At 50.2% G+C, this 27,049-nt stretch overlaps 1 protein-coding gene and 1 long non-coding RNA gene across 2 annotated transcripts in view; one reads left to right on the forward strand and one right to left on the reverse strand.

Annotated features, from left to right (window-relative positions):
* LOC119462586 (protein 5NUC) overlaps positions 1-27,049 on the forward strand; it is a 581,486-nt gene that overhangs the window by 182,919 nt on the left and 371,518 nt on the right. The window lies entirely within an intron of this gene.
* On the reverse strand, positions 6,919-22,911 carry LOC125947618 (uncharacterized). Its single transcript, XR_007468446.1, has 3 exons — positions 22,860-22,911; positions 7,512-7,621; positions 6,919-7,302 (listed from the first exon to the last, which is right to left on the reverse strand). It is a non-coding gene; the product is annotated as an uncharacterized LOC125947618 (long non-coding RNA).

A 27,049-nucleotide genomic window follows, 5' to 3' on the forward strand; every position in this document is an offset into this window, starting at 1 on the left:
GTTTCATTAATGCTGCATTCCGCTTCCCCTTTATTTTCAGATTATCTTGGTGGTTGCTTGAGTAATTCTTTCCTTCGTTTATGTGTACGCCGAGGTACTTATATTGCTTCACTATGGGTATTACTTGCTGTTGAATTGACACCACGAAGTTACTCGTGTGTTCATTAAAGACCATAATCCCTGATTTCTCTGTGCTAAACTTAAGGCCTAGATTTGTCGCTGCGTTCCCACAGATATTCGCAAGTATCTGTAAATCTTTTTTATTGTCCGCTAGTAGCACAATGTCGTCTGCGTACATCAATCCAGGGACCTTCTGTTGCACCATTTGTCCATTACGCATGTAGGATAAATCAAAACCTAATTCGCTGTTTCCAGTCGTCTTTCTATGCCCTTGACGTAAAGCGTGAACAACAATGGTGACAGAGGGCATCCTTGCTTCAATCCTTGGTGAATTCCCACCATTTCATTTCCTTTTCGGCCTTCCCATGCCACTTGTACTTGGTTGGCTCGATATATCTCCCTCAGCAGCTCCACGAAATCGTCATCTATGCCTTCGTATTGAAGAATATCCCACAACAATTCCCTGTCTACGTTGTCATAAGCTCCTTAATATCTAGAAATGCTACCCATAAAGGTCTTTTCTGAACTACTGAAATCTCTATGCACTGAGTTAGTACAAACATATTGTCTTCTAAGCGTCTGCCTGGCCTGAACCCATTCTGTAGTTCCCCCAATACACCGTTTTCCTCCACCCACTTCGACAGTTCTAATTTTATGGCTTGCATTGCCATTCTATATGTCACCGAGGTTACTGTAACTGGCCTGTACGAGCTCGTCTTATCCTTATCTCCTTTGCCTTTGTAGATGAGATTCATCTTGCTTTCACGCCATCCATCGGGAATATTCTTTCTTCTAATCACTTGCTCTATGGCATTAGTCAGCAGTGCCTTGCTTTTTGGACCGAGGTTTTTGATTAGCTGTATTGGGATTTCATCGGGTCCTGCTGCCGTGTTGTTAGGGACATTTTCTGCTGCCTTTTTCCAATAGAAGCTTTCTATGCTGAATTTTGATCTCTCAAGCCTCTCTGTTGTTGCTGGATCTGTTGTCTGAACTACACTTTTTCTCGTACCGAAGTTATGCCTGATAACGTCTGTGATGTACCGCAGCGCATCATCGCCTTCATAGATGTTACCGTCTTCATACCTTATAGCCGTTTGCGAGTTTCTAATTGGAGCTCCGAGTGCTTTTATATGGTTCCAGAATCTTTTTGGGGCGCCTTTGTCTCTTTTGTGAATGTTATGCACCCAACGTTCACTTGCGCATTTAATTTTCTCTTGCACGAGCTCACTCGCAACCCTTTTCTTTTCTCTGTATGTATTCCATCTAAGGAGCACCTCTTCTTCTTGTAATCCCAACTTTTTGGCTTCTCGATGAACCCTAGATGCCTCTTTACGCTCTTCTATAGCTTGTTTAATTTCCTTGTTCCACCACTTACGTGGTTTCCTCTTTCCAATCCAACAATTGTATTGCCGTGTCCGCCTTATTTCATGCTGCATAACCTCCACCAGTTCCTTATATTCCCAGACTGCTGTAGGAAAAGCCTCAATTTTCTTCTCTATGTTGTTTGCGATCTCTGTTATTTGCTCGTCATTCATTTTTAAAAACTCTGAGGCTATTGGTTCATGTTCTGCGCTGGTATCTCTCCCAAACTTTAATGCTAAACGTCTATGATCGCTTCCCAGGCTATTTTTTCCATTTTCGTCTATTATCATTTGTTCCAGTTGTTCGTAGACCATTTCTGAGACTAAGGCGTAGTCGATACATGACTGCCTGTTTCCGCATTGCCACGTTACCTGTCCATGACACTTATTCTCCCTGTTAACTACTATAAGGTTCTGTTCATCACACAAATCCAGCACTAGAGAGCCGTTGTAATCAGTATATCCGTCTAAATCGTCCATGTGCGCGTTCATATCTCCCACTAATATCACCTGGCCCGAGTTACTGAACTCATTAATATCGCTTCTAATGCAATCGACCAATTCCTTATTTTTTTCCCTGCTATCACTACCTGTCCACAGGTAAGCTACTCCCAGCCACGTCTTTTTACCTTGCCATGTACCACTAATCCATAAATGCTCTTTACATGTCTCGTTTACCCTTCGCCACTTCAGACCTCGCCTAATTAGTACGCCTACGCCTCCGCCTTTCCCTGACCCGGTCATTCTGTTGCACCCTTCCCATACAAAGTTGTCAATAACAGGCGGCTGCTCCAAATCTCGTAGATGTGTTTCGGTCAAGGCGTACACGCTAATCGCTTCATCATTCAGTTGCGTTTGAATTTCCAGCCATTTTTCCTGCTTACGACCACCCTGCATGTTAATGTAGCAAATTTTACCTTCTCTATCCTTATCCTTTCTGCGTCTTTTCCTGACTCCTGGTCGCCTAATTCTGCCCTTTACTGGTGTTTCGCTATGTTCAATACTCAATCCTGCTTCCTGATTGCCTGGGGCCCGCCTAAAAAAGCTACAGCTCGTGCCGCGAATCGACTTCCGACCGGTGTTGCTACACTTTCACTAAAATGTATCCCGTCACGCACAAAAGCGCCTTCGCGGCCTGCTCGGTGCACTTCTCGGTTGATGTCAATGACCGTAAAATTCATTGCTTTAGCTAGAGTCCAAATTTCCCTGTTTACTGCAAGAACTGCCCTTTCAATTTTATAACCCTGCCTTTCAACCTCTGGCACCGTGCACACCGCGATTTGTACTTCTTTTGAAACATTCCGCAGGTCGGTGACCCCTTTGGCTATTTGCTTTGTGATTCCTGCTCCTCGTCCGTTCAGTACGTCAATCACTCCGCCCATTATCACCACTAGGTGTCTCTCCTCCATTGTGTCCCACATGCGTTCCTTGGCCTTCGCTATCACCTCTCTAATCGGCTTTCCGGGAAGCGCGCTAACCTGGACTCGTTCGTCTGCCCCTACCCTCTCTGCTATCGCCGGTTCTACTTTACGCATGTTGGAATCCCCAACAAAGACAACTCGACGCTTTCCTTCCCCCTCACCGCCGAAAGCTGCCCCCGAAGTCACAATGCCCTCCCCTCCTTTCTTATCCTTGCCCTTGGCTTTGTTTTCTTCCCCGGCCGCGTCAGTGGTATCCCCTTCGTGATTATCACTGACGTTTCCGCCACTGCTTCCCGGCGTGGCGAGTTCGGCTGTCTCTGCACTCGCATCGGAGCCAGCTCCGTTCGCGGTGCTCGCCTCGATGCGTTCATCATTGCTTTGCAGAATGGTGGCGCTCAGCTGGATTTCTGAGTTAGCTAGCTTTTCTTCTGCCTCCTTCCTCTGCTTCTGCTCGATTTCAAGTTCCTTTTCTAGCTTTCCAACCCGCTTAGCTAACTTATCTTTGTCTTGCTCTAGGCGGTCTAGCCACGACCCTAGCACACACATCCTACAGATAAAATCTGCACCATTCGCTTCGCGTGCTGACTTAAACCGCGTTTCTTCCAGCGCGTAGGAACGCTCGCACTCAGAACAACGCACGCGTGGGTTCCCCCTAGTACCAACCATCATCTCGTACTAACAAGGCGTAGATGTGGGGAAAAAAAATTTTCTTTACCTACTTTTATCTAAGCGAGAAGACCAAGAAAGTGAGAAAGCCTTAAAATAATTTATAAAGATTGCTTGGCTAAGCTAACCCTCCTAAAAAAACCAAAAAGTGAAATATAAAATAACAAAACTTATCTCTTTGGCACGCTGCTCCTGCTGCGCTGAAATGGCACCTCGACTCGACACGTCCGCTCCCGTCGGCTTCACTCGTGAGAGTGAAGCTCTCACGAGTGCGGAGCAGCAGCGGCGCGGCGCGGCAGTTCACAGAAAAAGGCCCTCGCCGGAGCCGGCGCTTTGGACACTCTCCCATATTCTAGGTCACTCTAGCGTTGGTCTCCGGAGAAGAAAAGAGCCCCATCATAGAATAAAGAACCAACTTTAGAGAAGGGAAACTGTAGCTTCCACAGTGGTACGAAAATAAGAAGCGGCAGCGCATGGAACTTACTTAGGCATAAGACAGATGGCGCTGCTCAAACAGGAAGCGGAAATGTAGTTTTTTTTTTTTGAGCAAAATTCAATATGGCCGCTTTTTGCCGGTCGCGTACGTTGGTATACGCGCCGCGCTCGCCCGGTTGGCGTTGCGGCACGCCTCATTGCCTTGGCTGTCGCGTAGTTTTCGCGTTCAAATTGCCAGGAGACCAAAGAGCCTCTACTGACGCCCATAAAAAACAAGCCACAAGTGAGTGAACGGAACGTGCGACTTTATTGGCAGAAGACAAGCAGTGCACCTTCTCGTACAAGAGCAGAAATAAAAATTGCATGTCGAGATGCGCTGGAATCATTAACGCGAGCTCGTAAACGGCTCACTTTCGTCGTCGCTCATGGCGGTGTGGTAACGAGCGACGACCAGCAGTGCAAGCAGACTGGACAGTGTTTGCACCGACAGTCGCCGTTGAACATGAGCAACTTTTATTGCGAAGCAATCGGGTGACGCAGGCATCTGCTGCCGCAGCCAACACAGCGACATGGACTACCCGGAGATTTAAAGTTACCTCCGTTCGAACCTGCACGTTTCTTTTTTTTTTGTTATTTCGGGGGCCGCGAATGTGTAGGTCACACTCGGTGCCCCTCTATCTTTCAATATGGACATGGTCGGTTTCGCGGGCATCACCTTCGGCAGCCTTTTTTGCGGGCCTTTCAACTTCACACGCATCGGACCATGTAAGCATGTATGCTGGTCTAGGATTGCCGCAAAAAACACACGAGACGAAGAAAGAGATAACACGAAGCTGTACTGACAACTATTTAATGAAACGAACGCCGAGCTTATATAGAACACACACGTGTGCACCCGAAAAGCAACGAGAAATCCAATAAAAACACAGAGCGACTTTCAACAGGGTTGCGATACAAATGCTAGGATAAGCATTTGTAGACTACCGACGCACCTAACACGTGTGTATCACGTAGAAAAATAAAAAAAAGTTCCTTCTGGGTAACAGCAACTGACTGAAAACTAACGCAATCACCATCCTTAAAGGGTCGCATGGCTATTGCCTCTACAACCTCTCTTTTCAGCTGGCCATTTTTTCTGCCGATAATCTGCTGTTACTCAGAAAGCACTTTTGTTTCTTTCCACGTGACACACACGTGTTAAATGCCTCACTAGTCTATCAGCGTGTATCTTAGCATTTGTATCGCACCCCTCTTGAAGGTCTCTCTGTGTTGTTATTGGTTTTCTCGTTGCTTTTTGGGTGCACACGTGTGTCTGATCTATATAAGCTTGGCGTTCGCTTCATTAAATAAACAGTTGTCAGTACCGCTTCGTGTTGTCTCTTTCTTTGTCTCGTGTGTTGTTTGCGGTAACTTCCCAAATCATGAATCACCAACTGGCCTACGTCTATACTTTTCTAAATGATGGTCACGCCAAATCGTGGCCGAGAAAGGCCACATGCATAATTTGCCCATGGCTGCAGCAGGAAAGGACAGAACGGGGAGCACCAATCACAAAGCATGTAAATTGGAAGTCTATGTCATTGTGCGGACTGCAGGAGCGAATGCTCACCACGAGAGACTGCTTCCCAATGCAGCTGACCAGGCCGCCACGTCCGAGAAACGTAACACAGCAACCATAACCAAGTCAGATAACAGTGAAATGAGACTGCAATCAATGGCCGCGTAAGGTCCACACAATGCATTATACATTGGTGAAGATCCATATGGCAACAGTGAGCATTAACGTACATGGGTCACTTACGGCACATTCAGCTGTCCGACTACAGGCATAGCGCTTGCCTCCAACACACATGGTGGTCTGGTAATGAGCGACAACAAGCAGCGCGAACAGATTGGGCGGCGTGTCCCACCTATTTGCACCGACAGTCACCATTGAATATTAGCAACTTGCATTGCGAAGCAATCAGGTGATGCAGGCATCTACTGCCCCAGTCAACACAGCAACATGGACTACCCAGCATTTTAGCATTAACTCCTTTCCAGCCGGCACGTTTCTTTTCTTTGGAGGGCCGCTAATGTATGGCTCACAATTGGTGCCCCAATTTGTCTCACTATGGACAAGTCGGTTTCGTGGGCATCACCTTCGGCAGCCACTTTTGCGGGCCATTCCACCTAGGTGGCTATCAACATACACCTCAGATCATGTAAGCACGTATTCTGGTCTATGTTCATGCCAAATTGCAGCTGACGAAGGCCACAAGCAAAATTTGCACATGGCTACAGCAGGAAAGGACAGAACGGGGAGCACTAATCACGATGCGTGTAAATTGGGAGTCTATGTTGCTGTGTGGACTGCAGGAGCAGGTGCTTACCTCGAGAGACTGCTTCCCAATGCAACTTACCAGGTCCCCACATTTGAGAAACGTAACACGGCGACCACGACCAAGTGGGACAGCAGCGAAACCAGACTCTGTAATCAATCACTTCAGTCTAGCACAAGGTACACTGAAGGATATCGAACAAGGCAAGGCTACACCCAGGCAAGGCTAGACAAGCAGGGCTACACCCAGGCTATTGAGCAAGAAGAGCAATGCTGAATGAGACTAGGAATTAAATATGGCAATCAGAAAGCTTGTGCTCATGAAAGAAGCCACTTGGCTCTACAAGCACTGAAGGCCAAAAACATTAAGAAAAGTCAAATGCTACATAGCACACGGGGCAACGTTTAATGCAAGACGCATGCCGATGCTGCATCGGCTATTTCTGGAGAGGAATTGTACATGGCAGCATACACTAAGAAATATTGCTACAGTGAATGGTATTAAGTATGAGCACAGAATCAGTTGACCTTAATGTTTGGATGAGGAAGAAGAATTATCCCTAGCAAGAGTGGGGAATGAAAAGCTTGCATTTATAGAAAAAAAAATGTATACTCGGCATAAATGGAATTTGACATGACCAGGAAGCTGATTAAGGAAGGGCAAACTGATGGAACTCTTTTGGCCAGCGTCGTCCGTGCTTGTTGAATGGTTGCAGGTGCATCTCAACATGAAGAATTTCTAGAAAGTCTTTGTTGAGGTACCTGGATGACTCGGCCAATATCCGTGCCGGTGGAATGATGGCTGAGGCTCTTTTCAGTCTTGACACAGTCCTCCGTAGACTTGATATCTCATCCAAATACTTCTGCATCCGCTTCTTTGTTTGTGGTGTAAAATCCTTGTAAATTCGGCTCCAGCCCCTTCCTGTCAGGGTAGATGGGGGCTCCTGTGATGAGGACCATGGTGTGCTTGGTGCAGATTCTGTTGGGGCAGAACAGTAACACATGAGATACAGCACAGATTAGCCAAACTCATGTAGGGCTTTCTTTTATGTTTGAACCAATTATGCTGAACCGTAAATGTGGAAAGACATTCATATCATCTGCTACAAACAAATGACATGTATCTCAAGACTAGTGAGCCAATACAGTATATCAAGCATATTTATTTCTGAACTTGGTGTTGTTTACCTTGTAGTAACAGCCAAAGTCCACACAATGGCCTTGTTGTAGCAGGAAGTAGCTTGTCTTTGGTGTATGGAGTGCTGCTTTACACTGGTGCCATCCTCTTTACTGCATGTCTGGAACAGAAATTTTGATTGCATCAGAAATTGAAAAAGCACAATTTTGCAATATGAAATGCAAGCAGGTGTGACATATATATTGTAATGGTTTTAGACTGCAGAACACATGAAACTGTACACTTTGTTCTAGGGTGCTTAAACAACATGTTAATTAAATGAATATTGCTACCTGCCTAACTACAATGCGTGTCAACAGCTTAAGTATTATTAGGTTCACAAATGAGAGCATTTGTGCGCTCATTTATACACCAGAACTTATCACGCTGCTGGTTCCACAAGCAAATGCAAGACAAACATGAAGCTATTAGAACCGCTGCATTCCTTTTCTGCACGAACATGATGTACCCCTTTATTACTGCAAAAAGAAATGCCCCAAGGTAAACCAAACGGAACAGCAAGAACACTTGGAACCAACAAGTACGAAATATGGGTAAATTATCATGCGTGCAACTCTTTAATACATTAAATTCAGTACTTTCACTTCAATTTACCAAAGGGTTATCCGGCTTTGTGGACGAAAGCAGTTGCCGGCGGAATCGAATATATATATATATATATCTATATATATATATATATATATATATATATATATATAATGTAGAAAGGCACTCTAGTGTAATTAATTAGAGCGTAGAGCACTGCAACGAGAGGTTACACAGCGCAGGCAACACAGGCACACGGCTTCGACCAACTCGTCGTCGTCGTCTTTCTTGAAGCAGTGCATACTGCTCGTTCTTCTTCAGTACAATTATCTCCCCGGAGAAAAGGAGCCGTCCCGGCGACCTACGGGCAGGAGAGCACAGGGGGGTCGAAATAAGGCTTTAGCCGCTGAACGTGCACGATTTCGCGCCCTCGGCGGCGCTTATCCGAAGGTGGCTCAAGGGGTTCTATCATGTAGTTCACAGGAGACGTTTGACTGACCACACGGTACGGACCCTGGTACTGGGAAACGAGTTTCGCTGAAAGTCCAGGGCTGGTGGCGGGAACCCAAAGCCAGACTAGTGAGTCAGGAGCATAGGGTGCAGGAGAGGCGGAAGTATCCCAATGGTGCTTCTGTCGCTGCTGGTCTTCCGTAGTAAATGTGCGGGCGAGCGGTCGGCACTCTTCCGCGTGTGCAGCAGCTTCGGACAGGGCAGTAGACTCCGTTGTGTCAGGGCGATACGGGAGGATGGTATCCATTGTGCAGGAAGGCTCGCGTCCGTAAAGAAGAAAGAACGGGGAAAATCCCGTAGTGGTCTGTGTGGCGGTGTTGTAAGCATACGTCACGAAGGGTAGAACGCGGTCCCAATTGGTCTGGTCAGATGCGACGTACATGGATAACATGTCGCCAAGAGTGCGGTTAAAGCGCTCAGTCATACCATTAGTCTGCGGGTGGTATGCAGTAGTGGTGCGGTGAATTACGTGGCATTCCTTGAGTAGGGCTTCTATAACCTCAGAGAGAAACACACGGCCTCTGTCGCTGAGCAATTCTCTGGGGGCTCCATGGCGAAGTATGATGTTACGCAGAAGGAACCATGCAACATCACGCGCAGATGCGGCGGACGAATCGGTACATTCCGCGCCAGTAATAACGGAGTCGCAGGCGCGCGTACGTTTTAGTACTCCTGCATGCGCGCATTGCGGGTCATCGTGAAACGCTGCACATATGTCCGAACGTAGATGCCGTGGGACCACGAGTAACCATTGCGGCCGTCCGAGAGGTAGTTACGGCGGTAAAGGAGTCCGTCACGAACAGCGAAGTGGTGTGCTTGGCGACGCAGTGTACGGTCAGAAGAAGGCGCTGATGGGTTGGACAGAAAAGCCAGCATAGAGACAATCCATCGATCCTTCTGCTGCTCCGAAAGCATGTCCGTGGCGGTGAGGGAGGACTCGCATATCGGTACCTTCGAATAATTGGGCTGGCCTGGCATAGGGGAGCGGGACAGGGCATCCGCGTCCGTATGTTTACGGCCAGAGCGGTACAGCACTCGAATGTCGTACTCTTGGAGGCGGAGCGCCCATCGAGCGAGTCGACCTGAAGGGTCTTTTAAGGATGACAGCCAGCAGAGGGCATGATGGTCAGTTATTACGTCGAATGGGCGGCCGTAGAGGTAAGGGCGGAATTTAGTTATGGCCCAAATGATAGCCAAGCATTCTTTTTCTGTAACGGAATAGTTGGCTTCCGCTTTCGTCAGAGCGCGGCTGGCGTAAGCAACGACGTATTCATCGAAGCCAGTCTTTCGTTGCGCAAGAACAGCGCCAATGCCGACACTACTAGCATCCGTGTGAATTTCTGTCGGTGCGCTGGGGTCGAAATGACGGAGAATCGGGGGTGAGGTTAGAAGACGACGCAGCGTCGTGAATGCGGCATCGCCAAGTGGCGACCAGGCCGAGAGGTCGTGGTTACCCGCGAGAAGCTGCGTCAAAGGCGCTATTATGGTGGCGAAGTTGCGGATGAAACGGCGAAAGTATGAGCACAATCCGATGAAGCTGCGGAGTTCTTTGGTGGTCTTTGGTCGTGCGAATTCGGCGACTGCTTGGAGTTTGGTAGGATCTGGAAGCACACCATCTTTCGAAAACAACGTGGCCAAGGATGACTAGCTGTCGGGCGGCGAAGCGGCACTTCTTGATGTTGAGCTGGAGTCCAGCATCGGCGAGGCAAGTGAGAACGCGTTCGAGTCGGAGCAGGTGAGAAGAAAAGTCCGGGGAAAAGATGACAATGTCATCGAGGTAACAAAGGCATGTCTGCCATTTGAGGCCGCGGATGATGTTATCCATCATTCTTTCAAATGTGGCAGGCGCATTGCACAGGCCAAGGGCATCACGGTAAATTCATATAAGCCGTCAGGCGTAACGAATGCCGTTTTCGGGCGATCTGACTCAGCCACCGGGACTTGCCAGTAACCAGATCGTAAGTCTAAGGACGAAAAGAATTCAGCGCCTTGGAGGCAGTCTAGTGCGTCGTCGATACGGGGGAGAGGATAGACATCTTTCCGCGTTATTTTGTTCAGGCGTCGATAGTCCACACAAAAACGAATTGTCCCATCTTTTTCACCAGCACTACTGGAGAGGCCCAAGGACTGTGGGAAGGCTGTATCACGCCGCGTTGAAGCATGTCGCTACGTGCTCGTCGATGACACGGCGCTCCGTCGCGGACACACGGTATGGACGCTGTCGTAGTGGGGCATGGCTACCGGTGTCGATGTGATGAACGACTGTAGCTGTACGCCCTAAACATTGTTGTTGGTGGTCAAAAGTGCGAAATCGGTAAGGAGGTCGACGATCTGCGCGCGCTGACTCGGGAGTGAGCTGCGGATCAATACACCGAGCAAACGTTCTGTCACATGCCTGGCTCAGACGTAGAGACAGGAAGAGCCATGGCGTCAACCTGAAGAGGAGTCGAGTCATCAGGCACATCGTAGAGAAAGTTCGGCTCGAATTCGTCAGCAGACCCGAGGCACTCGCCTGTCGTAGGCTTGATGGAACGAAAACGGATTCGTAACGTAGAAGTGCGCTGGAGCTCTGGCGAATGGGAAGGATGCGAAGGGAGACAAGAGGGATGACGGCGGCAGCAAGTTTCGAGGCGTGAAGAGAAACTGTAGAATCGTAGAAAGAAGCACAGGAAACGGGCACAAGGGCGGAAGAAAAAGCAGGGATATCGGTGTCGGCGGCGACGAACACTCTAGCAGAAGAAAGAGGCAAATCTTCAGAAAGACTTCCGCAAAATGGAGTCAGCGCAAGTTCTGCACGGGCACAATCAATAACTGCGCATGAGAAGAGAAGGAAGTCCCATCCTAGAATGATGGCAGGAGAGCAGTCGGGGAAGAACAACAAACTCAATGTGATATAAACTGTCTTGTATGGCGACACGGACGGTGCAATGTTCCTACAGGCTCAATTGGCTCAGCGCTTGCTGTACGTAGCGAAATAGCGAAAACGGCGTCGCGACCTTTCGGAGCGTACGGCGAAGCGGGTCGGCAATCACTGACAACCGCGGCACCGTTGTCGACAAGCGCGTGAATAGCGTTACCGTTCCGCATAAACTTCAATGGACGTTCGCAGGGGATAAGCGAGGGCTTGAGCATTCGATGAGATCGCAGTTCTTGCCTCCGGAACTGCGCCTTTTAGTTTTCCTCCACAGCGGGGGGGCGGCGGACAAGGGGGGACAGGGAACGTCGACGGGGAGAGGGAGACCGACGAGTGGTGAAACTTCGAGGAGCAGGAGACGAGGAAGCGAAGTGCGACAGGTGGAACATAGCGGGGCTGAGAGTCAGGTGTATTCCCTTGGGGTCTCGCAGTATCGGGAGGGTACAACCCCGCCAGGCGGCAAAATCGTGCCACGTGGCCAGCAAAGCCACACGCGTAGCAGATCGGCCGTTTGTCCTGGGATACGCCACGGATTGTGAACAGGGGCCCAGGCTGGGGTGCACAATGCTTGAGCCGGACGTATGGGCTGCGGAGGCGCGCAGAAGTCGCTTCTGGCAGGTAGTTCGCAGCTGCAGAAGGGCGAACGCGTAGAAGCCGCTGTGCGGGCGTGTAGTGCTGGAAACTGCAGGCGGAGGTCTTGGACTGGCGAACGACGGCAGCGTACGTGAGCGGAACCGCGCTACTTTCGGTTTCGTGTATACCGGACGTAGTTCCGGAGACAAGGAGGACTCAGACACCTTGGTAGCAGGGCAAAGTGACAGTTGACGCGCGACTTCCTCTCGAACGAAATTGTTTGACTTAGGTCGAGGAACGAGGAGTGGGCGGGAGCAGCATTGAAACTGTCCGTTGAGGGCCGAAAGCCGTGTCGTCCGCGGCGGACAGCTCGGCGCGTAGAGAGGCGTTGTTGCGGAGCTCGTCGATACCTCTGGCACAGGGTGATCACCTCGTCACCGTTCGAGATTTTTCGCCAAGAGCATCTGGAAGGCATCATCGTCGATGCCTTTCATGACATTCTTTATCTTTTCACTTTCTGGCATAGTGGGGTTGATGCGCCGACAAAGGTCAACGACATCTTCAATGTAGCTGGTGAAGTTTTCACCCTTTTGCTGAGCGCAACCACGCAAGCGTTGTTCCGCACGAAGCTTTCGCACAGCAGGGCGACCGAAGACCTCTTTGAAATAGTTAGTAAAAGCAGTCCAGGTGGTAAGGTCGGATTCATGATTCCGGAACCAGAGATGAGCGACTCCAGAAAGATAGAAGTTGACGTTAGTCAGCTTATCCTTGTCGTCCCATTTGTTGTGCGCACTTACGCGGGCGTATGAGGAGAGCCAATCCTCGACGTCATGATCGTCGGCGCCACTGAAGACAGGAGGATCGCGGTGGCGTAGGGCACCGGAGCAGACAACAGGCGAAGCCTGGGGAGGATCGGGCTGTTCGGCGTCCTCAGGCATGGCAGAGACGGGAGGGAGCGTCCGGCTGGCCGAGTTCCAGGTCGGTAAAGGGCCCCGCACCTCCACCAAATGTAGAGAGGCACTCTATGGTAATTAATTAGAGCGTAGAGCACTGCAACGAGAGGTTACACAGCGCAGGCAACACAGGCCACGGCTTCGACCACTCGTCGTCGTCGTCTTTCTTGAAGGCAGTGCATACTGCTCGTTCTTCTTCAGTACAATATAATATATATATCAGTGGCGTAGCCAGAAATTTTGTTCGGGGGGGGGGGGGGGCTCAGCTTGCAGCGCGGCCTCCTCCTTATAGAATTTGTCGAGGGATCAAATGCATGAATAATAACTGCATTGCCAATTTCATTGTATATTAGATGCTGCAAACGAATTATTGAACGTTATGCACTATCCATTAAAATATGTATGTTTTCATAACAGAATATCGTATGCCCCAAAAATTGTGGCAGAAATAACTGATATCAATGCTTCCGTGTGTTTTTTTCTAAATAATAAGTAAAGAAAACATCACATGAACTTTAGAACTATGACCCTTTTCGCGGAGCAGTTTGTTTTAGAGAAACGAGATGGCGCTCACGGCGGCGCGCCATACCTCTCCTCAGCGACCGCGCACGAATACGAAACCATTGCCGATTCTACCTTGCTTCTGTGCGATCAGCTGTCGGAAATGCAACTGAGTTTTCGCTAACACACTGTGCTCCAATCATGCTAGATTGAATAATGTGGATTGAAGACGTGTGCAGTAGTTGGCTGCAAAAATAGTGACTGGCATGTTAAGGAATAGAATGAATCTGTGTGGCGAAGTTCGCGGACCGCTGCTGCAACTGTCCGAACGTGTTACCGGCACTTCGTGATGTACGGCTTTCCTAGAGGATACAGAAATTTGCTCATCCGCCAGCCTTGTATCGCTAACCTTCAAAGAAAGGGCTTCATCCCTAGAACGTCGGCAACAGTGAGTACCACTCGTTAAACAATGACAAAGGGACTAGCGCCGCTTCCTGTCATAGTAAGTTTCGCGCACGTTATCTATACACATCTGTCCAAATGGCAGGAAAACTTACGCCCACTCTATCGCCGACGTATCAAGAATAAGTGAATGGACGCACACTTGAATATATGCGCACTGTATACACACAATAAATGACGGACTACACCTATGGCGCACCAATGGTCGAAGCTGAATGTTTCGTGACGGTCCACAAGAGTAAGCAAGTTACTAGCTGTAATATATATTTGCTACAAGGTATTACAATGTACAAAACAGCTACGTTTCAAGCCTTTTGCGCAGCAAGAACAAATCTATCAGATTCGGAACTGAGCACACCCGCGAGCGATTAGGCAGAAATAATCATATAGTGGCCGCATCGAGGAACTTCACTGAGTCAGAAACCGACAAGCCACTGCTTCAAAATATTGCCGAATAAAGAACAAAGAGCACACTAATTAATCCTGACTGAATTCATATCACAAAGCTTGGAATGCATATTTAGCCCCGCTTTTAGAAGAAGCACCATATAAACTGCCTGCGCCGTTTGGACATAGTCAATCAGCTCCGAAAGCGCTTTGCATTCTCTGAAGCTGTGAGCAAAGCTTCGTGTGTGTCCACCTAGTCACCGTCTACGATATCAGAAAACAGAGGTGTTATGAGCCGCGCCGGGCGTCATACACTTCCATTGTAAACAAGGAGGCAATGGAGGCAGTTGAGGCAAGCAATGGACGCGTCACGTGATCAAATATGGCAGCGCCCACGGGATCGTCGCGGAAAACGGTCAATATCAGTTCGAAACCAGCAAAGCAGTGCATGCAGCTTATATGGAAAAGTAAAGGCCATGAAATGAATAAGTTGAGGACAACATTTTGATGACTCTTTGTCGTTCAAGAACCTGTTTACATTTTTCTACATATGCACGGCCAGGAAGAAACCTCAATGACGCTATCCCTCGTTGCAATTGATGCGCAGGAGGAGCTGTAATTCGTCGTGTATTGTAATTACACCGAGCTATACTCGCAACAGTGAGACAAATAAAAAGTGGGAGTTCTGCAAAGTATATATAGAAATGCGAAGATACAACTCGCTAAAGGGCATAAAAGAGTCGCTGGAAACAAAGTTCAGCTTGTGTACCAAAACCTCGCAGTAAGATATTTAAAAATACGTATGAGTCTCCAATAAATATACGTATTTAAGCAAAACGTCAGTGTATATAATGTGTCAAATACGACTAATAAACATGTTGCTCAGTCACAGATAGTAAACTTTGAGCACAGAAAGACAGATGATCCTGGCAAGAACATAATATGATCGCGAAATCGTGATATGCACTTGGGCAGCAGCGGTTTTTCGTCGCTGGCAGGCCATTGGGGAATATAATAGAGGAAAATGCGTTAATCAGTACGACGAAATGTGTAATTTAACTGCCTGCACAACGCAACAATTATTCTGCACCCAAATCAAAGGAGGGTTATTCCTTCGTTTCAAAAAAGAAAAAAAAGCAGCAGCAGCTGAAAAAGGAAAGAAAAGAAAAGGACAAACGAAGCCCACAGATGATGCGGTAAGTTGAACTACCCAATATCCGAGTGTTTTTGGCGAACGCCGCGTGGGCCGGGCTTTCAATGAGCAAGGTCGGTCAAAATTGGTTATTGGTATCTACGTAATTTTTGTATTCGCGTGATAATTTTGATCATGATGCTAACTGCTAGAATAAACGGCCAAAATTTCTGCGGTTTTAATAGCTAATGAGCGGTCATACGTTTTCATAATTAAGAACTTATGGACCAGAAGAAACAGTGCTTTTTACTTGCATTGATTTTTGCTGCTTCGCTATCTTAAGGACAAACTTCTCTCGGTGGGAAAGTTGAGCGAAGCGGTCACGTTGATGCCGACGTCTCTGTGGGTGTATAGAAGCGCCAGCCTAACCATGCGTTCCACAGACATTGTAGAGCGCAAGTAGTTTTTTAGGAAACTCTTGTTAAAAAAATATTCTCTCTGCGCTGGCAGTGATCACTGGAAGGGTGACTAGAAGCTGCAGCAGTATTTACACATTTACATAGAACCTGCTGTCGCAGTGAGAGATGGGCATCCATTCTGATGCTAAAACCTAAAACACTCCATTGATGTCGTTGGCACACTTGTTTAGGTACCTTGCAGAAACAGTAGGCTGTTCGATTCCAGCGATGTCGTCCGTCGTTTCGTCAGGAAGTATGGAGAAGTAGCCTGCTTTTGAATCTAAGCTTTCTTTGATGATGTCACCATAAAGTTCTATAATTTGGTTTTGTGCGTCTGGGCTTAAATACGAGGCAATACTGGGGCAATTTTCCAAATGGTTCTTCAGATATGTATCTCCACAATCAGCTTGCATGCGAAGAAGTACTCTGAAAATTCCTGCATTTTCAGCAGGGGCATTGCTTAAATCCATAGGGCCCCTGTCCCTGTGGCCACGGAGAGCCAGACCTTGTCGCCCGCAAAAAAAAAAAAATCCTCAATATAGGCCGTTCACTTTCTTCTGTTTTCTCATATTTTACTTTGCCTGCCCTGGTCCAGCTGATCAATCACATTGGGCACGCTTCCTGAAAATGTTTGGGAAAATTATCAGCTGCTAGCTGACAGTCACGGTGATATTTAGTATTTTCGTGTGTGGGAGATTGCGAGCGCGCGCTTCCATTATACAACGGCTTGGACACGAGCGTTCCAGTGCGCGCATGTTGGCCCAAGGTTATCAGAACATTAACCCCATAAAGTTCTAGAATGAAAATCTTTTAAAGCATGCCTTTGGAAATTTCAGCGCCCCTTTCGCGTCAAAAGTTTATGAGAACTGTATACCCATAAAATTTCGTAATTGAAATCCATGCGCTCCGTATATTCCGCGGCCACTGCGAGATGCCGCAACGCGCCCGCTCGCTATCGAAAAGCCGTTGAAAGTTGTGCTCGGATGGGGCTCCTTGCGTTACGTGACTCCAGTTGCAAGGGCGTTGTCTCGAAATCCAGCCCGAGTTCGCAATGCTCGTGCCGAAATGTCTTTTCGAGCGTGAAAAGGACATTGTACACAAAATCCAGAATGATTACCGGCGTCGGTGGTAGTTTTGGTCGGCGGTGCATGCCAGCACGAAAAAATTTCGGGGGGGGCTGAAGCCCCATCACCCCCCCCTGGCTACGCGCCTGATATATATATATATATATATATATATATATATATATATATATATTGCCACGGGTCTTCAAAAGGGGCTGACGACGTTTATTGGGAGCGGCTGGGGCTCTGGCGAAAACGGCAGCGAGAGGCAGCTATCGAGCGGGGCGGTTAGCACGCGCACTTCTTTCTTCTTGTGCCTCTGCGCTTGCCCTATGCCCACTACTACAGGTGACATTTCCCCCTTCCTCGGAAAGAGCATCGGCTCGATGCTCAAGAAGTGGTGTGGGAAAGGAAAAAAAACACAAAAAAAACAACAACACACGCTCAATGAAGATGCTCGCGCACAGAACACAGCGAGAGCTACAGCAGCGTAGCTAGAAACAATTCTATACCTCTCTAGAAACGAAGAGGTAAGTGCATTAGGTGCAAATGGGCGCGTAAAATCACTAACGCGCAACGTAAGGCTTCATGCGTACGACGTGAACTACGTCAGAACTAGGTGGTTGTCGGCGCCGTGTTTGCGCCGCACTGTCAGGAACGATTCATAGTTCACGTCACTAATGCGGCGCAGCACTTTGTACGGACCAAAATACCGGCTGAGCAACTTTTCACAAAGGCCACGGCGGCGAACAGGGGTCCACACCAACACTTGGTCGCCGGGACTGTAGCGCACTTGCCGGTGACGGATGTTATAGCGCCGTGCATCTGCGTGTTGCTGCTCACCGATGTGCAGCCGCGCGGGCTGGCGAGCCTCCTCAGCGCGCTGAGCAAATTCTTCGGCGTCAGTAGTTAGGTTCTCGGCGTCGTGGCACGGAAGCATAGCGTCCAGCATCGTCTGTACTTCGCGGCCGTAGACAAGGCGAAATGGTGTGAAGCGCGTTGTTTCTTGTACGGCGGTATTATACGCGAAGGTCACATAAGGCAGGACACGATCCCATGTTTTGTGCTGGACGTCGATGTACATAGAGATCATGTCTGTGATGGTCTTGTTTAATCGCTCCGTAAGGCCGTTGGACTGCGGATGGTAAGCGGTCGTCTTTCGATGCCTGGTGTTGCTTAGTTGAAAAATTTCGTCCGTGAGCTGTGCCGTGAACGCCGTTCCTCTATCTGTGATAACAGTGACTGGGCACCATGGCGCAATACAATGTGACACATGAAGAACTGCGCTACCTCAGAAGCCGTGGCTCGTGGGAGCGCCTCTGTCTCGGCATAGCGGGTTAAATAGTCAGTGGCGACAATCACCCACTTGTTGCCGTCGGTTGACAGAGGAAAAGGCCCAAGAATGTCCAAGCCGACTTGGTCGAATGGCTTATGAGGTGGTTCAATGGGTTGCAATAACCCGGCGGGCTTCAGGGGTGGTGACTTTCGTCGCTGACATTCACGGCAGCCTTTCACATACTGCTTGACGCTTGCTGAAAGTCCGGGCCAGTAATACATCTCGCGCACTCTAGCAAGCGTTCGTGAGGAGCCGAGGTGGCCAGATGTAGGCTCGTCGTGGCAAGCGAAAAGAATATCGTCCCGCAAGTCTTTGGGAACTACTAGGAGGTAGGCTCGATCATTCGGGCGGGCGTTCTTCTTGTACAGCACATTGTCTCGTAGACAGAAGGACGTCAAGACGCGACGTAGATGGCGTGGTATAGTTGTATCACGGCCCTCTAAGTGGTCGATGAGAGGTCGAATTTCAGCGTCGTCACGCTGCGATTTGACCAAGTCCGACGTAGTAAGGGCGCCCAGGAAGCCGGTCGTCCTCTGACTGTCGACTGGAAGATTCGGCGGGAGCACGCGACAACGTGTCGGCGTCTTCATGCTTGCGGCCAGACTTATAAACTATGGTGACGTCGAACTCCTGTAGCCGCAAGCTCCACCGTGCCAGCCGTCCTGAAGGATCGCGTATGTTCGCCAACCAACATAGAGCATGGTGGTCTGTCACCACTTTGAAGGGACGGCCGTAGAGATAAGGGCGAAACTTCGTGATCGCCCAGACGACCGCGAGACACTCTTTTTCTGTAGTAGTGTAGTTCGCCTCGGCACGGGACAGCGAGCGGCTAGCATAGGCTATTACTCGTTCAATGCCGTCTTGACGTTGGACGAGTACTGCGCCAAGGCCGATGTTGCTGGCGTCAGTATGCACCTCGGTGTCAGCCTCTTCGTCGAAATGTGCCAGGACGGGTGCTGACTGCATGCGTTGGCGTAGTTCAGCGAAGGCCGCTTGTTGCTCATTCGTCCAGGCAAATGGCGTGTCATCCCTGGTAAGGCGAGTCAGGGGTTCCGCAATCTTCGAGAAGTTGTCGATGAAGCGGCGATAATACGCGCACAAGCCCAGGAAGCGTCGGACGGCCTTCTTGTCGGCAGGAAGAGGAAAAGGCTACAGCGGCAAGCTTGTCGGGATCGGGTCGAACTCCTTTGGCGCTGACGACGTGTCCGAGAAACTTGAGCTCTTCATAACCGAAGTGGCACTTCTCTGGTTTAAGCGTGAGGTCAGCCGATCGGAGCGCTTCTAGCACATGCCGCAGGCGATGAAGATGTTGCTCAAATGTTTCAGAAAAGACAACTACGTCGTCAAGACACAAGGCAAGTCTGCCACTTCAATCCAGCGAGGACAGTATCCATCATGCGCTGGAAAGTTGCTGGGGCTGAACACAAACCGAAAGGGAGCACTCGAAATTCGTAAAGGCCGTCGGGAGTCACAAAGGCAGTTTTCTCGCGGTCTCGTTCATCTACCTCGATCTGCCAGTATCCACTTTTCAAATCGAGTGACGAAAGTACTGGGCACGCCGCAGTCTATCTAACGAGTCGTCGATACATGGCAGTGGGTACACGTCCTTTTTAGTTACGTTGTTGAGCTTCCGGTAGTCGACGCAAAAGCGTAGCGTTCCGTCTTTCTTTTTGACAAGAACGACCGGAGACGACCATGAGCTGTTGGAAGGTTCGATCACGCCATCTTCAGCATCTCTTGTACTTGCGTACGAATCGCCGCGCGTTCCTTTGCCGACACGCGGTAAGGCTGCTGGTGTATCGGGCGTGCGTCGTCGCATGTGATGATCCGGTGCCTTGTAACCGAAGTCTGGCGTGCCTTAGACGAGCTTGCGAAGCATGCCCTGAATTCAAGCAAGAGCTCGTGCAGTGCTGCCTGTTTGTCGTTAGATAACTCGGGATTAATGTCGACGGTGCCCAGTGACTTGTCAGCCAGCCTCACTGGTTCAGGGGCAAAACATTCAGCTACGTGTTCCTCTTCTTCGGCAAACGCTATCGAAGTACCGCGGAAGAGGTGTCGATGCTCATTACTAAAGTTGGTGACTAGCAACTTAGATCGGCCATCACGAAGCTGTAGCACACTCCTGGCCGCACAAACACCTTGTCTCAGTAGATGCGCTAAGTACTTTCTGCGACCACTCCACCTTCGCGCATTCCACCGCACATCACGTCGACTAGAGCACTGGCTCGTGGAGGAAGCGTAACACTTTCGGCGGAAACACGTAGCGCGTCATCACGTCGATTGTCGTCGTTTGCGTCGATTGCTTGGTCGGCTGAGAAGGTGACTACACCGCCCCGTAAGTCAATAACAGCGCCGTATTCCTGCAGGAAGTCAACTCCGAGAATGACGTCGCGGGAGCATTCGCGTAGGACAAGGCAACTCGCCACGAATGTCGATCCTCGAATCCGAACTCTTGTCGTGCAGGTTCCCAGTGGAGTAACGACGTGACCGCCAGCCGTACGAATCTGCGAGCCATGCCAAGGTGTAATTACTTTCTTAAGAAACGTCGCCATCTTCCCGCTTAATATAGAATAGTCCGCTCCGGTGTCCACTAAAGCGCTAACCGCGTAACCGTCGATCACCACCGGTATGTCGAGCGAAAGCCGGTCATTCCGTTCAGTTGATGGCGTACCGGTACCCTTGTTTACTCGCGTCGATCGGAGGTCTTCAGCGCGTCGACTGCCAGCGGCCTCGCCCCCAAAGGTCGCTGTAGTTAGTTTTCCCGGCGGGGACTTGGCGACCGTCCGCTCGAATACCGCTGGGGCGATGGTGAAAATCGCCTTGGCGACGGCGAGCGTGACTGCCGCCCGGTAGGCGGTGGCATGCGTTGCTGAGCCAGATAATCCTCAATGTCCCGAGGTCGTTGGCCCAGTCGGGGTGGCGGCGAATAGGCAGAAAAGCCCCGCAACCCGAGGCGTCGGTATGGGCACTGGGTACAAATGATCTGCCTCACCACAGTGGAAACACAGAAGACGGCGATCCGGAGTGCGCCAAACCTCTGACTTCCGAGGGGGCATGCGTCGATCATCGGCGTAATGCACTGGTCGCTCTTGCGGAAGCACAACCGGAGAAGCGGCATGGGGAAACGGTGGAGGCGTGCGTCGTTCCACGATGTATGGCACCGGTTGGGCTGGTGGGAGTGCAACTGGATGAGCGGCTTGAACAAACAGCGGCGGGGACGAAGCAGGCTGTCGCAAGACTTCTGCGTAGGTCGCACGGTGGTGTACTGAAGGTGCAGGCGCGGTGTTAGAAAAAGGAACGGTGGACCGGAGCGGATGAGGTCTCGAAGGTTGTCATGTGGCTTCCGATGGCCGTGGACATGTCCGTAGTCGCGTTCACTTGCCGCTCGTAAAGTTAGAGCGCTGCTGAAGCGTCTTCTCCATACTGACCGCCTGGGATAGAAATTCGGCGACAGTCTGCGGAGGATTGCGCACCAGACCAGCGAAGAGCTACTCCTTCCCCTCGCATCAGGTGACGCAACTTCTTGTCCTCGGTCATTCCAGGGTCTGCTCGTCTGAAGAGGCGCGTCATATCTTCAACGAACGCGGTAACGCTTTCGTTGGGAAGCTGGACGCGGACCTGAATTGCTCATTCGGCTCGTTCGCGGCGATCAGGACTGGCGTAAGTGTCCAGTAGATGACGGCGGAACTCGCGCCACGACGTCAGTTGGTCCTCACGGTTTTGAAGCCATGTACGCGCGCCGTCCTCGAGGCAAAAGTAGACATTCCTACGTTTAGTCGCGTCGTCCCATTCGTTGTATTCGGCGACGCGCTCGAAGTCGGTCATCCAGTCTTCGACGTCTTCGAAGATGTCGCCATGGAACGACTTCGGCGCCAGCGGGTCTGAAGTGTATACCGGTTCGTCATTGCACGTTCCATACCGGTTGAGGTAGTCTGAAGCACTATGGTGTCTTCAGGGGGCAGTCCCCGGATCCTGCGGCTGGTCCGATGGAGGGAGTATGGACCAACACAGGGCTGGTGCTTCTGCTCCCAGGAGGAGTCTGTGGCATGAGTGATAAATACCCAGCACCTCCACCACTTTGCCACGGGTCTTCAAAAGGGGCTGACGACGTTTATTGGGAGCGGCTGGGGCTCTGGCGAAAACGGCAGCGAGAGGCAGCTATCGAGCGGGGCGGTTAGCACGCGCACTTCTTTCTTCTTGCGCCTCTGCGCTTGCCCTATGCCCACTACTACAGGTGACAATATATATATATATATATATATATGATAGGGCTACTCAGTCACCTACGGCCACGGATACAACGAGATGAAAAATGTGATGGGCGTTCCGATATCGCTGTCTTTTTTTCGTCATTGTTTGCATAACGATGACCGCGCAACTAAACATCATTTCGGAAACAGCAACGGAGGGTCCTGACTGCCCTATATAATGCAGGATCTAGTTCGTTAACTTGTCTCTGCCTGTAAGTTAACGAGACGAATATTACATAACGATGCAAGAAGCAACGATGTTAAACGACTTACCGGTATTGCCGTCCTCAGTCGCAGCAGAATCCGGCTCCCGTTTCGATGCAGACTTCTTCCGCATGGCTCACGACCGAAACCTAGCTTTCGGGCTTACATTTCTCGGAAACCCGTCACTTCACCCCAAGTTAAATAACGCGAGGTGTCGAAGCGCGATAAACTGGTTTTAGCACAAAATAAGCAACCAGCATAAGTGTACGAACCAATGAATCCGTGCTTGCCGTGTTCGCGAAAAATACCGGTAAAAATTTTAAATCCAGCCCAGAGGTCACGTGGGAGATCGGTGATGATGAATGTTATTTTGCGTTTATAATGGCAAAAAATAAACAGTTGGTACTCAACAGTACAATCTCTAATTAAGAATAATAATTTTGTACTCTATGTCAAGTAATAAAAACGCTTCGATGAGCGCGGGAGAAAGTTTGTAGGTTAAAATTGCGCTTATTACGGCGCCTCTAGCGAGAGCTACTGAACTCACTTAGGCATATTTTCGAGGGGATGTACTATGCTTGTTTTGTTAGCAGCGATTTTTTCGCCCTCTGTGGCCATTTGGTGAACTCGCGAGTTTCCGGGGCCTGGCCCCACGCTCCGCCGCTAGCAGCCGACTCGGCTGCGTAGTGACGTCAGCGCCCCGCCCTCACCGCACCCATCGCGAGGGCAGCGCCACCGCGAGAACCGGTTAGGCCACGGACAGGGAAAAAGGCGAGGGACGGCAGAACAGGTGAAGCCCGCGCAATGGCGCCGACTCCTCCCTCAAAACCCACATCCTCCTCTCCTTAAATGCCCCCCTGTCAGCCTGGTGAAACAGCTAGTAGGGGCTTATGCACTTTCTCTACTCTTTCATGCACAAGCTAAATGCTAAGCTCAGCCCAGCAAGCACTCTTAAAACACCGCGGTCCGACATACACAAAACACTTTCATGCACTATAATAACAATAATATACAAGGAACGTGGTAAATAAAAAATTAGAATGCTACGCTCTATATTAAAAAAAATAAACGCCGCGAGAGGGGAAGAAATATTAACAAAAATAGTCGGCCGCTGGCGCGGTACAGTGTCCAAGGTGCGAAGGGGACACGGCGCGTAAGGTTCGGTGTCTAGGGATGGTGGCCGAAGACGTAGGAGTTTCGAGGGCAGTCTTGATAAGAGCAACGGGCTCACCGCTGGTAGATCGAGTTGTTGCTTTCGTGGTGGTGGCGGTCCCGAGAGAGAGAGAGAGAGAGAGAAACAACTTTATTTCCATCTTAAAGGGAAAGGGGCTGCGAGAAGAAAGCGAGAGAGGTTGTCATACTCGCGGTAGGCTGCCTCTACCACCTCAGCCCACCTCAGGATAGCTTCCTGAAGTTCGGGGTTATGGCTGCGCATGGAAGCCTCCCACAGCTCCCGACTACTTAAAACTGTACAAAGGTGAGGAGTGGTTCTTGCATTGCCACATAATGTGGTTTAGGTCCGCTCTGCTAGCGGGACAAAATTTGCAGGCTGAGGTAGAGTATATTCCAGGGTAACTTTTGTGGCGTAAGGCAGGGCATAGAAAAGTGCCAGTCTGCAGTCTACGCCATAGCACCTGGTGTATGCCTGAGGACCGACACATTAAAGGTGGGAGGGTTCGGCGACCTAGGCGGTAATGCCCGCAAATGTCGTGGTATGAAAGTAACTTGTCTTTGGAGGTTAATGCTGGAGGTAGATTATTGGCGTCTGAACCGTCCCCTAGCCTAGCCTGCGCTCGGTTCGTGCAAGCTCGAGCACTTACGTGGGCCATTTCATTGCCGATTGGGCCTGCGTGAGCAGGTGTCCAGAATAAACTCGGAAGTTGGGATATCGGATTATGGGATAGGATGGCTAGGGCTGTCCTGCAAACCCTACCCGCTCCAAAGTTGTATATGGCGGTTCTTGAGTCACTTACTATGACAGAGTAATTGGGTATTGTTGCGGCGAGTGCCACCGCCGCCTCCTCCGTCCCGAACTCCAGCCGGATGGGGGCGGGACACTGCCGGGTCAGCTGGCCTCGCCGCCGGAGCCAAGATGAAAGGGGCAGCCACAACCGTGGCTGCAAGGCGTTTGTACGGCGGCGGCGACTGCAGAGAGCTGGGCTCTCGGTCTGACGTCAGAGGGTCAGTGACCCCTTCCACCTTCAGGGTCCACGACGATCCGATGCAGCAGTTGGTGCGACTTCTGGTTGCTTCGAAGAGCAGCACCACGCACGCGCGCGCACACACACACGCACGCACGCACGCACGCACTCCTTGCGGTTTTCTCCACGGCTGCGCAACACTCCTAAACACCGTAATGCTCATCGTCGTCCACAACGCGCCGCGCCATAAAAGGCGCAAATCATCCTTCGCCCCCCTCACACCGTCGAGTGTCACACCTGACGACCCTCACACCTGACGACCGCGCATCACTATCCCCCTTCTCGGCAAAAAAAAAAAAAGGAAAAAGAAAAGAACAAGGAAACAAAATCTTCAACGTCTACGTACAAGAAAAAAACATGTAATGAATTAAACTATCCAAGCTGTACACGCGAAAAAGGAAACACACTTTCAAAAAAAATTATAATTACACTCAGCATGCGTACTCGAGGGAAAAAAATGAACGCTGTTAAAACGCTACATAAACAACACTTGCAATAAGCTGGGCTGGGTCCAGCTTCTTTTCGTGCACTGGACGTAAAGAAGCTAGCCCACTGAGGCTACGCATTTTACTGAGGGCCTTCGGTTGCGGAAACGTCCGTCGTCCGGCGCAAAATCACACAGGTGACCGCTTCCTCATATTGTACCGGTGCGTGGTCCGAATGCGGTCCGTTGCCCCGGGTGTGCCCCGTTGCTTGCGCGCAATGCCACTGTGCACTGGCGCGAGCTCGTCGGACCGTGACGCAAAGGCCTTCAGGTCGGCGGTGTGGGCACGGCTGAGTTTCCCCGAAGGGGAATCCTTCAGCAAATACGCGAGCGGAGACCAAACTTTCTCTACTCGGTACGGACCAAGCCACTTAGGTGCGAGCGAGGCTGAGAACCCCTTGGTCGCATCGCTAAGAGCGTGGTTGCGCTTCAGGACAAGATCACCTACCTTAAATGAAAGATGACGATGCTTCCGGTCGTATTGAGCCTTCTGCTGGGCCCTGGCTGACGCGAAACTCTGCCTTGCTCTACAGAGAGCCCGACAAAGCCTGTCCCGAAGTGCTGAAGCGTAAGCAGAACAGTCTGCCGGTGCTTCCTCATCCCCGAGCTGGCATTGCATGACACTGGTCACCATATTTACCCAACTCCTTTCCAAAATTGAGAAAGGCGGGAGGAAACCAGTTGAGCGAATCTCGGAGGTTCGGACTGCGAACGCGAGCTCACTCAAGTGGTCTGTCCAATTCTTTTGACGTTCGGCAAAGGCCGCTAACATTGGTTTGAGAGTTCTATTGAGCCTCCCCGTGAAATTGAACTGGGGATGGTAGGGCAAAGTGGTGCAGTGATTAATTCCCAGGGAACGGCACGTAGCACCAGACAACCGAGCGGTGAAATAGGACGCATTGTCCGTAAACAGTCTTTTCGGAAAGCCGAACCGACAAAACACTTCCTGTCGCCTTTCCAGCACCGCTTGCGCTGTCACTTTACGAAGCGGAAACAGTTCCACCCATTTAGAAAAATGATCAACGACTACCATCAGATGTGTGAACCCCTGCTTACTCCTGGGGGAAGGCCCCATAAGATCGCAGGTGGCCACTTGCCACGGACGCTCACTGTCGATTGGTTTCATCAGCCCGGGCGGCTTGCCACCCCTTGATTTCACCATTTGACAGACATGGCAGAAACGGCAATAGCGAAAAATGTCACGCTTTATGCCAGGCCAGGTCACAGTTTGGATTAGTTTCGCAAAAGCTTTAGATCCACTCAAAACACTGGCCATGAGAACCTCGCAGAGAACCTCATGAGAACCTCGCAACAGTGCGCTTCTCAGACTTTTGGGGATAACCACCTTAAGCGGGTCCACAGAGTCATCATCGATGGCTATGTATTTCAGCAGGAGCCCATCACGATCCAGCAAATATAAATCCGCGGGGGCCCCAGCGACACACGCTGGTTCCGACCCCCCTGCGCCCGCCGCACTACCAGCAGCGTCTCGGCGCTTCGTCTCCCTGAGACCGTCGCTCACTCCGCGACAAAACGGATCAATTTGCTTGGCCTTCAGTAGCTATTGCCTGCTG

The sequence above is a fragment of the Dermacentor silvarum genome, chromosome 8, assembly GCF_013339745.2.
Source record: "Dermacentor silvarum isolate Dsil-2018 chromosome 8, BIME_Dsil_1.4, whole genome shotgun sequence".
Lineage (NCBI taxonomy): Eukaryota > Metazoa > Arthropoda > Arachnida > Ixodida > Ixodidae > Dermacentor > Dermacentor silvarum.